The sequence below is a fragment of the Gorilla gorilla genome, chromosome 7 (genome assembly GCF_029281585.2).
Source record: "Gorilla gorilla gorilla isolate KB3781 chromosome 7, NHGRI_mGorGor1-v2.1_pri, whole genome shotgun sequence".
NCBI lineage: Eukaryota > Metazoa > Chordata > Mammalia > Primates > Hominidae > Gorilla > Gorilla gorilla.
The window spans coordinates 81151934-81163778 of NC_073231.2; the positions used below are offsets into that span (position 1 = coordinate 81151934).

General features: G+C 39.8%; 1 long non-coding RNA gene across 2 annotated transcripts; it reads left to right on the forward strand.

The window, feature by feature from the left end:
- The first annotated feature begins 201 nt into the window (after positions 1 to 201).
- Positions 202 to 10386, forward strand: LOC109028004 (uncharacterized). 2 transcript variants are annotated; one of them, XR_002007057.4, is made up of 3 exons: positions 202 to 299; positions 9621 to 9700; positions 9905 to 10386. It is a non-coding gene; the product is annotated as an uncharacterized lncRNA (long non-coding RNA). The 2 variants fall into 2 exon arrangements; XR_010134881.1 differs by lacking the exon at positions 202 to 299 and having other exon boundaries at positions 9522 to 9700.
- Positions 10387 to 11845: the final 1459 nt, after the last annotated feature.

An 11845-nucleotide genomic window follows, 5' to 3' on the forward strand; every position in this document is an offset into this window, starting at 1 on the left:
AACAGGGCAAGACTCTGTCTCAAAAAAAAAAAAAAAAGAGTCACCAGAGAGCTTGCTCCTCCCTGCCTTTGGGAACTGCCCCCATAGTCATTGACGCAGTCACTCAGGAGATCACCTTCCCAATTGCATTTTAGAAGGGTGTGGCAGATTCATGATGCAGAAGGGAGGAGAGAAGGCAGGAGGTGAAGGAGACGGCACAGGCAGAGGTACAGAGTGGTGACTGAAACCACACGCCATGTTGGGAGACTTCCAAACAAGTCTAGAGAGTTGGCACTTAGGGATGAAGAAATCATCTTCTGGTGAGTCTAAGCAGTCCTTCCTGACCTGCCTAGCAGATACACTAAGTTAGAACTGATGCCAGTGGATTATTTAGAATATTGCTCAGGCAAAAATTGGGAAGGGGCATAGAGAAAGACTGAAAGGACCCAAGAATGAGATTGGGTAGGTCCGTGAGAGCCCAGGGAACTGGGTTTTCATGTGGGTGATGAGATATCATGCTGAACAGAAGTGCTGCTAGACATTCTTGCATTTTATTCTTTTTTTAAAAGGAAATGTTTTAATCATTACAAAATTAAATATGATCTTTGTTGTAGTGTTTTTTAATTGAAACTTTATCAGATTAAGGAAGTTTCTTTCTAATCTGGATTTAGTGATCTTTTTTTTAATCATGAATGGCTAGGACATTTAATTTTTTGGCTTCAGTTGAGTTACACTGTTCTTCTTTTTTAATATATTAATGTAAGAATTTATATAGATAGATTTTCTAATGTCAAATCAATTGACATCATGACCAACTTGGACATGATGCGTTTCTTTTAAACATTGCTGGATCAGCTTTGCTAGTGTGTTTTGTTTAGGACATTTGAACCTGTATTCTTGAGTGAAATTGGCCTCTCACTTTCTCTCCTTTGGACTATGCTTCTGTGGTTTACATTATGACAGTAATAGCGTCATAAAATAAGTTTGGGAGGATTACATCCTTTCCTCTGGAAGAATTTTATAGGATAGGAATATATTCCTTAAAGATGGCATTTGACCACACTGATTAGGTACTGTGATGTTTTCTTGGTAGAAATTTTTTAAATTCAGGGTTCCATATATGTAGTGATTATAGAATCATTATTCCTTCTTGAGTCAATTTTGATTAGATTTTTAATTTTTTTTTTTGACACAGGGTCTTGCTGTGTCACTTAGGCTTGTATGCAGTGACGCAATCACAGCTCACTGCAGCCTTGACCTCCCAGGTTCAAGCAATCCTCCCACCTCAGCCTCCCATGTAGCTGAGACTACAGGCACTACCACATGTGGCTAATTTTTTAAATTATTTGTAGACATGGGGTCTCCCTATATTGCCCAGGCTGGTCTTGAACTCCTGGGCTCAAGCAAGCCTCCCACCTCAGCTTTCCAAAGGGCTGGAATTACAGGTATGAACCATGATGCTGGGCCTAGATTTTTTTCCTATGGATGTGTGCATTTTATTTATGCTCAAAATCATTTACTTAAATTATTATTTACAGTATGCTTATTTTTCTTTTAAATTTCTGATGTTTCTTCTAAATTTTTATAGTTTCATCCTCCTTTATATTTCAAACATTCTTAATCTGTGCTTTATTTACTTGTTTTCTTAATCAATTTATCCAGGGTTTTTTGTGTGTGTACATGTGTTTGTTTTTCAAATTTTGAAGACCCAACTTTTGTCTTTGTTTACGTACTCTATTGTATCTGTTTTCTATTTCATTTATTTCTGTCTTCATCTTTATTACTTATTTTCTTTTGATTTTAGTTGAGTTTATTCTGGGTTTCTTATACCCAAAAGATGCAATCATATGTTGAGAGAAATGGCAATTAAACCTATTAAATTTTCAATGGGATGAGTGACATGCTCCCTTACCACCAAAAAATGCCAAGAACTATTCCAGAGAAATACATTTAGGGTATGTTTTTAGGATTTAGATTGACCAGAATTCAAATCTATGGAGTTTGGGGTACATTAAATAGTTTTGTTTCTCCATTTGTAAAATAACAGTCAAAACAATTATACCTCATAGGGTCTTGCGGCATTTACATGAAATAATCCATGTGCCATGCTTAATGCATAGTTGCCCTCACAATAGGACCTCAGTATACAGTGACAATTTTTACTGGCATATGGATAAGATAATAAGGAATTATGTGATGACAGCCAACTGAGACTAATAGACAATAAATGCTATAGTGTTGAAAAGTGGAGCACAACTGTTGGCTGGAATAGCCAAAGAAGTCTTCTGGAAGAATCTAAAACTTAATGTTGGTAAGAGGGAGAAGCACTGGGACAGGCAGACAAACGGGCATAGCATAAGACATAAGAACAAAGAACAAATCACCTTGAGATGGGATCCAGCTTTCAAATACCATCCTTTGCATTACTTACATTATAAGTACATTTCATAATTTACTAATACACTGTCATTCTCAAGTTTTTAATCTATGTTGTCTTTGTCTCCCCTACAAATTCATTTTGTAAAATAAATGAAGACAGAGCCTTCATCTTTTATTTCTTCTGTGATCCTCCACAGCATTTAGTATTCTACTCTATATACAATGAGCACTTAATCACAATGCCTATTGCATGAATAAGTCCTCACTTCTCGGAGTGTGACCTCTGTCTTACTTTCAGCACTTATTCTTCTCATAGTGAGGGTGACTGTACAATACCTAGTGACTATCAGGTGAAAAGTCTACAAGAAAATTGTTGGGGGGATAATTTGGAATCAGTCCACAGAGGAAATAATAAAAGGTTCTGAAGTTGATGGGTAATCCCTCGGAAATGTTTTTGATAAGACACCTCTTCAAAGTAAAACAGAGAGCCCACTTTTCTCACAGATGGTGGAATGGTACGTCAATCAAGCTATTCTAGACACTAAAGGGGCTTCTGGCCAGGATTTGTGTTTTCTTTCCAAGCGTGGAGCCAGCTGGATAAACCTTACTTAACTATGAGAAAGAACAATTTATTAAGGAATTGGGAATGTCACATTATTTAGGAAATATCTATTACAAAAACCCAAATTACATATCATGTTAGTCTGATCTCATGCTACTATAAGGACATGCCTGATTCTGGGTAATTTATAATGGAAAGAGGTTTAATCGACTCACATTTCTGCAGGGTTGGGGAGGCCTCAGGAAACTTACAATCATGGCATAAGGGGAAGCAAACACATACTTCTTCACATGGTGGCAGGAAGGAGAAGAATGAGTGCCTAGCGAAGGGGGAAGCCCCTATAAAACCATCAGATCTCATGAGAACTAACTCACTCTCATGAAAAGAGGATGGGGAAAACCGCCCCTATGATTCAATTATCTCCACCTGGTTTCTTCCACGACATGTGGGGATTATGGAAACTACAATTCAAGATGAGATCTGGGTGGGGACACTGCCAAGACATATCACATATATAACTTAAATTGATCAGTATTTAATGGATACCTAGTTGCCAGCTACCCTTTTGGTTCTTGAAGAGACAATGATGAGTAAGAATGGTTTATATCCTTAAAGATCTTACACCAAAGAGAGAAGGAAACACATAGGTATGCATACCAGGATATAAAGTCAGGCTATGCCAAACACAAACATAGATAAACAGAGTGCTATAAAATTAGTGGATAGCAGAAATTAATTTTGAGTTGGAGTCAAGGAAGGTATCCCAGAAAAGGTAATACTGGAGATAATTCTTGAAGTACCAGTGGAATTTAAACACATGTGAGGCTAGGGAATTTTAAATACCTGGAAAGTGGCATGCTTCTGGAATGGAATACAGGCTGGCAGAATTGCAATTTAGGGTGAATGGGGAGACTGGTGGAGTCAACTGTTAGCTATATAATTCTGAATAAGATTTGAGAGGTCAAGTGTCAGGATGGCTGAGTGGTCTAAGGCACTAGACTCAAGCTTAAGATTTGGGAGGTCATGAGAAAAACAGAGGAGGTTAGATATGAGAATCACTATAAGGCCATATATGGCAAAAGCTGACAACCAGTTGAATGCCACAGGTGGAAGCAATGAAAGAATCAATGATGAATGAGCTTTTAAGCTAAGGAAAAGCAGTAAATAGTGATGTCTACACCTGTAATAAAAAATCAGACACAAGAAACAACTTAGACACAGGGTCGACATATTGAAGATGAGATGTGAGTTAAATGTGGCCATAGAGGCTGCATTAGGAAATACGGGTTGTGAAAATATGCGATACTGGAAAGGAAAAAGGCTTGTTAAACTAGTATAAAGAAAGTTAGGATGGGTGAAAATTAGGTTACATTTTACATGGAAGGAAAGGAAATTGATATAATTTGACACAAAAAGCCTTAACTACAAGCTATCCCCCAACGACTCCCAAATCTACATCTCTAAACAGACCCTTTTATTAGAATCATAGCCTGTATATTTATTTAAATTATCATCATCATTACTTGGTTATAGGGTAAGAATTTCAAACTTAACATTTTCAAAACAGATTCATGATTGACATTAGATAGATCATTGTGAGTGTATAAAAATGCAACTGATTTCTGGGTACTGACTTCTTATCCTGCTACTTTACTGAATTTATTAGTTCTAGCAATTTTTAGTGGTGTCTTTAGGGTTTTCTACTTATCAGATCATATCACCAGTGAACAGAAATAATTTTACTTCTTTCTTTCCAATTTGGATGGCTTTATTTCCCTGCTTAATAGTCTGGCTAGAACTTTCAGTACTATGTTGAACAGAAGTGGCGCAATCTTGGCTCACTGCAACCTCCGCCTCCTGGCTTCAAGGAATTCTCCTGCCTCAGCCTCCCAAATAGCTGGGACTATGGGTGCATGCCACCACGCTCAGCTAATTTTTGTACTTTTAGTAGAGATGGGGTTTCACCATGTTGGCCAGGAAAGTCTCGATCTCTTGACCTCATTATCCACCTGCCTTGGCATCCCAAAGTGCTGGGATTACAGGCGTGAGCCACCGTGCCCAGACAAATCTTTTTTTTTCCACTGAGACTTAGCTTCTCAGGAATAGGTAACTAAACTGGTCAGATAATAGGAATTAACGAAGCTGTTGGGACATAAGGATGATGTTATGGTACGGCGTCTGAGAATATTGATGAGTTGTTTAGGTTTGTCAGGAAGGTGAGAGGCTAGGAAGGGACAAAGGGTTTGGAGGTTTGAAGGGGCACATGCAGGGTGTGAGTGAAAATGAAATGTAGGTGGAAGATACTGGTTGTAAACCAGATAAAATTCTAAGCTCCCCAGCCAACTGAATGGACCCCTCTTTTTGCAAAAGATTCCCCAAAGAAGCCTGAAAAATTAGTTCAGGCCGTGACAGGAATCAGGGGGCGAATATACAGCATTATAGCCTCTTCCTTTTGGAGTTTAGACACAACTTACCAGCATTAACATTAAAACAGATATCTTAAAATGAACAAAACAGACTCTGTAGCAATAAGACACTGAGTTCCAACCTGACTCTGGTTTAGGATCATGTGACAGATGGTAGGCCCTGAAGAAAATCAAAGTATTTTACCCCAAAACATATTTCTTTGACATATTCAGAAATAGCCCTGCAAATTATCTCTTGTGGGGGAAATTTGCATTCTGTAAGAATCTCCTTCCTTCACCAGGTCTTTTCCAGAGAATCTGACACATTTAAGTTCTGATAAGAGACATTCACTATCTCTTCTCTCTGAAACTTGCTACCTGGAGGCTTCATCTACATGACAAGAACCCTGGCTTCCACAACCCCCTTGTCTAAACGCAAGCATTTTTTATACTGAATTCAATTCTTCAAGCAGAGCTTAACTCAACCAATTGCCAATCAGGAAATCTTCTAATCCACCTATGACCTGGAAGCCCCCTGCCTACCCCCATCTTTCCCCCACCTACTTTTAGATGTCTGACCTTTCTGGGCCAAACCAATATATACCTTAAATATATTAATTGATGTGTTTGTCTGTAACTTCTGTCTCCCTAAAATGTATAAAACCAAGCTGTAACCCAACCACCTTTGGCATATGTGCTCAGAACCTCACTGGCCTTGCCAAGTGATCCCTAACCTTGGCAAAATAAACGTCTAAATTGATTGAGACATGTCTCAGATACATTTTAGGTTATATGGCTAAATGTTTTAATTTATCTGGTTTATCTCACAAGAGCTGAAAAGATCTTAGTGATGGCTTGGCCTGAGCTCCTCGTTCTGTCACTGAAAAAGTTATGGCCTGAAGAGGTGACCTGACTCTCCCGCATCCCGCAGTTAAAATGAGGTCCACCTGAATACAGCCCAAGTCCCCAGTCACGGATGAAAAGTAAGTCTTCCACTGGGCTCTTCTCTCACCCAACTTTCTTCCAATGGAATTCCAGCTACCATCACTCCTGCTCCCCTAGTTTTTGTTTGTTTGTTTGTTTTAAACCAACCTCAAAATTCTCAGTGACAAGGAAAATGTCTAAACTAGAGCCCTGCACTGTTTGCTCTGCAGTTCAGTAAGTTTTGGCTTCAGATCATTTGGCAGTTCGTTTCTGAGACAAGATACAATGTAACTGCCTCCAGGCTCTTAGCTTGCCAGCAGGACGACTGTCTCTAGTTGACAGGACCTGCTGACCCCTGCTGTTTGGATTGCTAACCAGGTTGTCTGACAGCAGGGTACCTTCCAGTTTGATCAGGGACAGTGGGCTCTGGATCAACGTTCATCATTCATCAGGCTTTCCACTCAGACTGGGAAAAATCTCATGGCCATGTTGGCTGTTGGTTCAGCTGGGGCTAGGAGAGAGGCAGAGATGACTCACCTGGGCAAAAGCTGCACAGGAGTCCTCTGGATTTAGTGTGGTTTCTGGAAAGAGGTCTGTGTGGTGAGCTGAGAGACCTGCATTCTAGTCCTCCTCCACTGTCTACTCAGCACATGTGAATAAAGTCATGTCACCTCGCTAAGCCTTGGTTTAGTCATCTACAAAGTAAAGTGTCAGCGGAAATAATTTTATAGGGTTTACTCCTGTTCAAAAATCTGCAATGGCATGGAAAAAGATTGGCATTTTCTATATGAGGACCTATGTGATGAAACATGAGTGAAATGGAGTGTCCTAGGAAATTCCTGTTAACTGCTGGTTATTGATCACACTGATCATTATGCAAAGTGCGTTAAGAATGAACCCATGACAGCCAATGCCAGAATCCAGCTCTTGCAGAGGATCCAAGCACCATGCCCAGGAATAGGTTGGGTCTCTTCATGTAAAACAGAGAGAGGCAGGGAGGCCTGAGGCAGGACAGTCAGTAAGCAAGCTAGATAGACCTCAATTCTGGGGAAGAAGCATCTGCTGATTGCTCTGTTTTTTATTGGTGATGAATTGCTTTGGGTCCACAGATGTTAATTGTAGCCAGAAAAAGACCAGAAAGCTGCAATAGCATGATATATTAGGAAAAACACATGATTGGGAATGGAGCAGAACTGGAGTCAAATCCCATTCTGGAACTAACTATTCATCCTTTCTGAATCTAAATTCTGTCATTATAACTCAGGGATAATTATATTTTTGCATGGGTTTTATGAGGATTAGAGACAACGTATGCAAAACACTTGGCACATGGTAAACATTTGCTAAATGTTATGCAATTTTATCAACGAGGTGTGGGAAAGGGATAAGAATTTAAGCCCAAAGAGCAGCACAGGTACAATGTGATTTTGCCAAACTCAGAACTTCTAAGGATACTTCTAGATCCATGTGTGGTTTTATAATGAGGTCCTTGACACAGCCATATGAGAGGGGTAATTTCTCAGGAGCCCCGGGTGGCAGCCATAGGAAGATGCACAGTTATATGTCTCTGAGCTTCCATTTGGGGAGTACAGAAAATCCAGACTCCAAAATTTCTACAGAAGAGCCCTAAGGATGGCAATTTAGTAAGAAATGGGATCTAAGAAATTTCCATTGTGTGCACATAAATTTATGAATTATTAGAAAATATTAATTGTCCATATGAAGAAATAGAAGACACAGATTGAATGAGGGTTGGGAGACAAGGCCCTCTCCTCACTGTAAACCACAAATAAAATTCTAAGACCCCCCCCCCACACCTCCCCGGCCAACCATCTGAATGAGCTTCTTCCTAAGCCAGGGCTCTTTTAAAATTTAACCTGAAAGACTGTTTCAGGTCATGATGGGAAGTGGGGTTGGATATGATGCCTCATTATACCTCTCCAGGATTAATGTCAACACAGACTTTAGGTCTAATAGAAACATTTTACAACCTATTCTCCCTGAAGCCCTACTACCTGAAGGCTTCCTCTGCAAATAAGAACTTGAGTCTCCACAATCCTTTATCTTACCCCAGAATTTCTTTCATTTTTATTTTCGTTTTTTTGAGGAGTTTCGCTCTTGTCCCCAAGGCTGGAGTCCAATGGCATGATCTCTGCTCACTGCAACCTTCACCTCCTGGGTTCAAGCAATTCTCCTGCCTCAGACTCCCAAGAGGCTGGGATTACAGGTGCCCACCACCATGCCTGGCTAATTTTTATATTTTTAGTAGAGATGGGGTTTCACCATGCTGGCTAGGGTAGTTTCGAACTTTAATCACGGAAAAGAAAAGCTATAGGCCAAATTCTAATAAGGGTAAATGCATGCATATCTATAAAGCTCAATTTTTGGCTTCAATCTCCCTCTACCCCATACATATGCACACACACACAATATGCACATACACACAATACACACACACCCTCATTAGAAACAGGACAAAAAACTAGAAGTCAACAAAGTTGTCATTGGTTCTCCACTCATATGTCATTTATTTAATAAGCATAAATATAGAAGAAATAAACTTAACTTCAAGCAAAGATAGGCTGAGAATAGATAGAAGCCTCCCTAAGTACAGTTAACTGCAGTGACAAAAAGAATTATGTTAGACGTAATATCTAGATTAAATTAATTACATATTTACTAAGTGTTTTTATGGAGATTCAGAGCTAAAAGTTAGTGTTCTTAATCTTTTTTGTTTGTTTGTTTTGAGACAGTGTCTCGCTCTGTCACCCAGGCTGGAGGGCAGTGGCGTGATCTCGGCTCACTGCAAGTTCCACCTCCCTGGTTCACGCTATTCTCCTGCCTCAGCCTCCAGAGTAGCTAGCTAGGACTACAGGCATCCGCCGACGCCCGGCTGATTTTTGTTTGTTTGTTTGTTTGTTTGTATTTTTAGTAGAGACGGGGTTTCACCGTGTTAGCCAGGATGGTCTCGATCTCCTGATCTCGTGATCCGCCTGCCTCGGCCTCCCAAAGTGCTGGGATTACAGGCATGAGCCACCACTCCCAGCCAGTGTTCTTAATCTCAATGAGCTCTAGTCCAATATGCAGCTTAACTGTATGCATTCGTCGTAGTTTTATGCCAATAACCTACTGCAGAGAATGGAAGGAGCAAAGGATGTGGTTAGATTCTTCTACCTACTTAATAGATAAGTGTCCTGGAGCGAGTGAGACGGAGTTTTAAGGCTTGGTATCTTTATCTATAACAGAAAGGTAATAATACCTACTCACTAGATTGCAGTGAGGATCAAATGAGTTAAGGTAAGTAAAAAAGCTCTATAAACTTTAAGAAGCCCATGCAAATGCTAATTGTTGCTATTTTCTTTCCCCTTAAGGGTACACTTGGTCTTTCCTGATGAAGCTTTTAAGAGAAAGGCAGAGTTGACCCTGGGCTTTCAAAAAACTGTTCTTTCAGGTACAAACTACGAATTATGATTTTGAACTTCAAAAAAAAAAAAGGGATAACTTTCAAAAGTACCCAGTTTTGAAACACTCTGTCTATTCTCCTTCATTCATTCATCTCCCATTGTCATTCCATGCCATTTCCCAAACTTTAGTCCCTTCTTAACTCTTCCTCGTGACAATTTTCTTTCTGCTTTCCTTTTCCTTCCCTCTCAAGGCAAAACCTCAGAGAGAAGAACTGGCTGCTAGGGATCCTCTGCAGAGACCTTGAAGAACACGGCAATTATGAAACTTCAACAAGAAAAGATTTAAGCTGATCTTTAAAAAAAATATACTGTCAGGAATTTTGTAGAAATGACTTTAATGTAATAACTGCTTCTTTGACTTATGTTTTGTCTGGTGGTGAAAAGAAAAATATTTATAAAAGCATGCCTGTGTCCTAAAATTGGGGACACAAACTTAAATGACTGAAGGCACTTGAGGAGTGGAGGCAAGGATGGTGAAACCAGGCCCTGTACCAAGCAGGAGAGCGCGAACCTGCTAAATAGAGTGACTGCTTCTCATTTCCAGTCAATTCATCTGAAATGGAGTTGCGACACCATTTCAGCCACAGCGATTGGTCTGGATTTTCTGTAAAATTCCCTGATTTTTACATATTGCCAATTAATTAATTAATTAAAAAGAAATGTAGATGTTCAACCATGCTGTGTATTCTGGAAATACCTTTATAAGACATCATGGGCCTAAATTTTGGGCCAAAGGAGCTAGAGAAAAAGTATAGGAATTCATCAGACCCAACATCACTACTGGATATTTAAATAGTCCAGGCCGGGCGCATGGCTCACGCCTGTAATCCCAGCACTCTGGGAGGCCGAGGCAGGCAGATCATGAGGTCAGGAGATCGAGACCATCCTGGCTAACACGGTGAAACCCTGTCTCTACTAAAAATATAAAAAATTAGCTGGACGTGGTGGCAGGCACCTGTAGTCCCAGCTAATAGTGACGCTGAGGCAGGAGAATGGCATGAACCCGGGAGGCAGAGCTTGCAGCGAGCCGAGATCGCACCACTGCACTCCAGCCTGGGTGACAGAGCAAGATGCCATCTCAAAAAAAAAAAAAAAAAAAAGACAAAATAAAAAATAAATGAAAAAAATCCAGAGTTTATATCCTACTAAAGATAGGTAAATGAACAACTTTGGATTCCCAGGGTTACATGAGCATTCATGATGATTTATTTATTCATCACCATTTGAATAGATCACTGGGCAAAATGTAGAGATGACTGAGATAATGCTTGTGTTTTGACCCCATGGAGCATATAATCTAAACTGAAAGGCAAGCAAGGTATATACAAATGAAAATAGATTACAGGAATTAAAATGATGCAAATTCCTTTAATGGAGTGGTTAGTAGCATTGGCCATGGAGTCAAATGGGCATAGTATCAGATCTTGACAAATTACCTTTCCTCAGTCTCCTGAGCTATAGAGAGCAATGGAACCTATGTCACAGGAATGCTGTAAGCACTAATGAGAAAATACATATAAAGTTCTTAGCACAGTTTCTGACACCTATTTGGTAATATTTTCATAAGACACAATACTAATGGTGGTAATGACAACAATAATAATTGAAGTAAGGTAACCCAAATGTCACAAGGCTGGAAATGATAGGATTATGTGAGAGATGCAGGCAGCATGTGTTAGACCCTTGCTACTTAAGGTAGGACCTATGGCCATGCAGCATTGGCATCTTCTGGGCAGCTGTTAGAAAAGCAGGAGCTCAGGCCTCAGCCCAGAGGGACTGCATCAGAATCTGCATTTTATTTAGCATTTTCCCCAGGTAGACAGCATGCACGTTGAAGTACAAAAAGCACTGTGCTAGATGACATCAGAGGAGGCATGAACAAAGGTCTCCGGAATGAGACAAGATTGGACCAGATCATCAGTTTTCAAACATTTTGGTCTTAAAGACCACTCTACAATTTTAAAAATTATTGAGGACCCACAGCCACTTGTTTATGTGTTTTATCTGTCTGATGTTTAACAATATAAGACATCTGGATGATCATATCTGCTTCAGCATTCAATCTGCTGTGTTATGTTCTTTTGGTTGACATATATGAAGACAATGAGGCTGTACACAAATATATAGCTTGC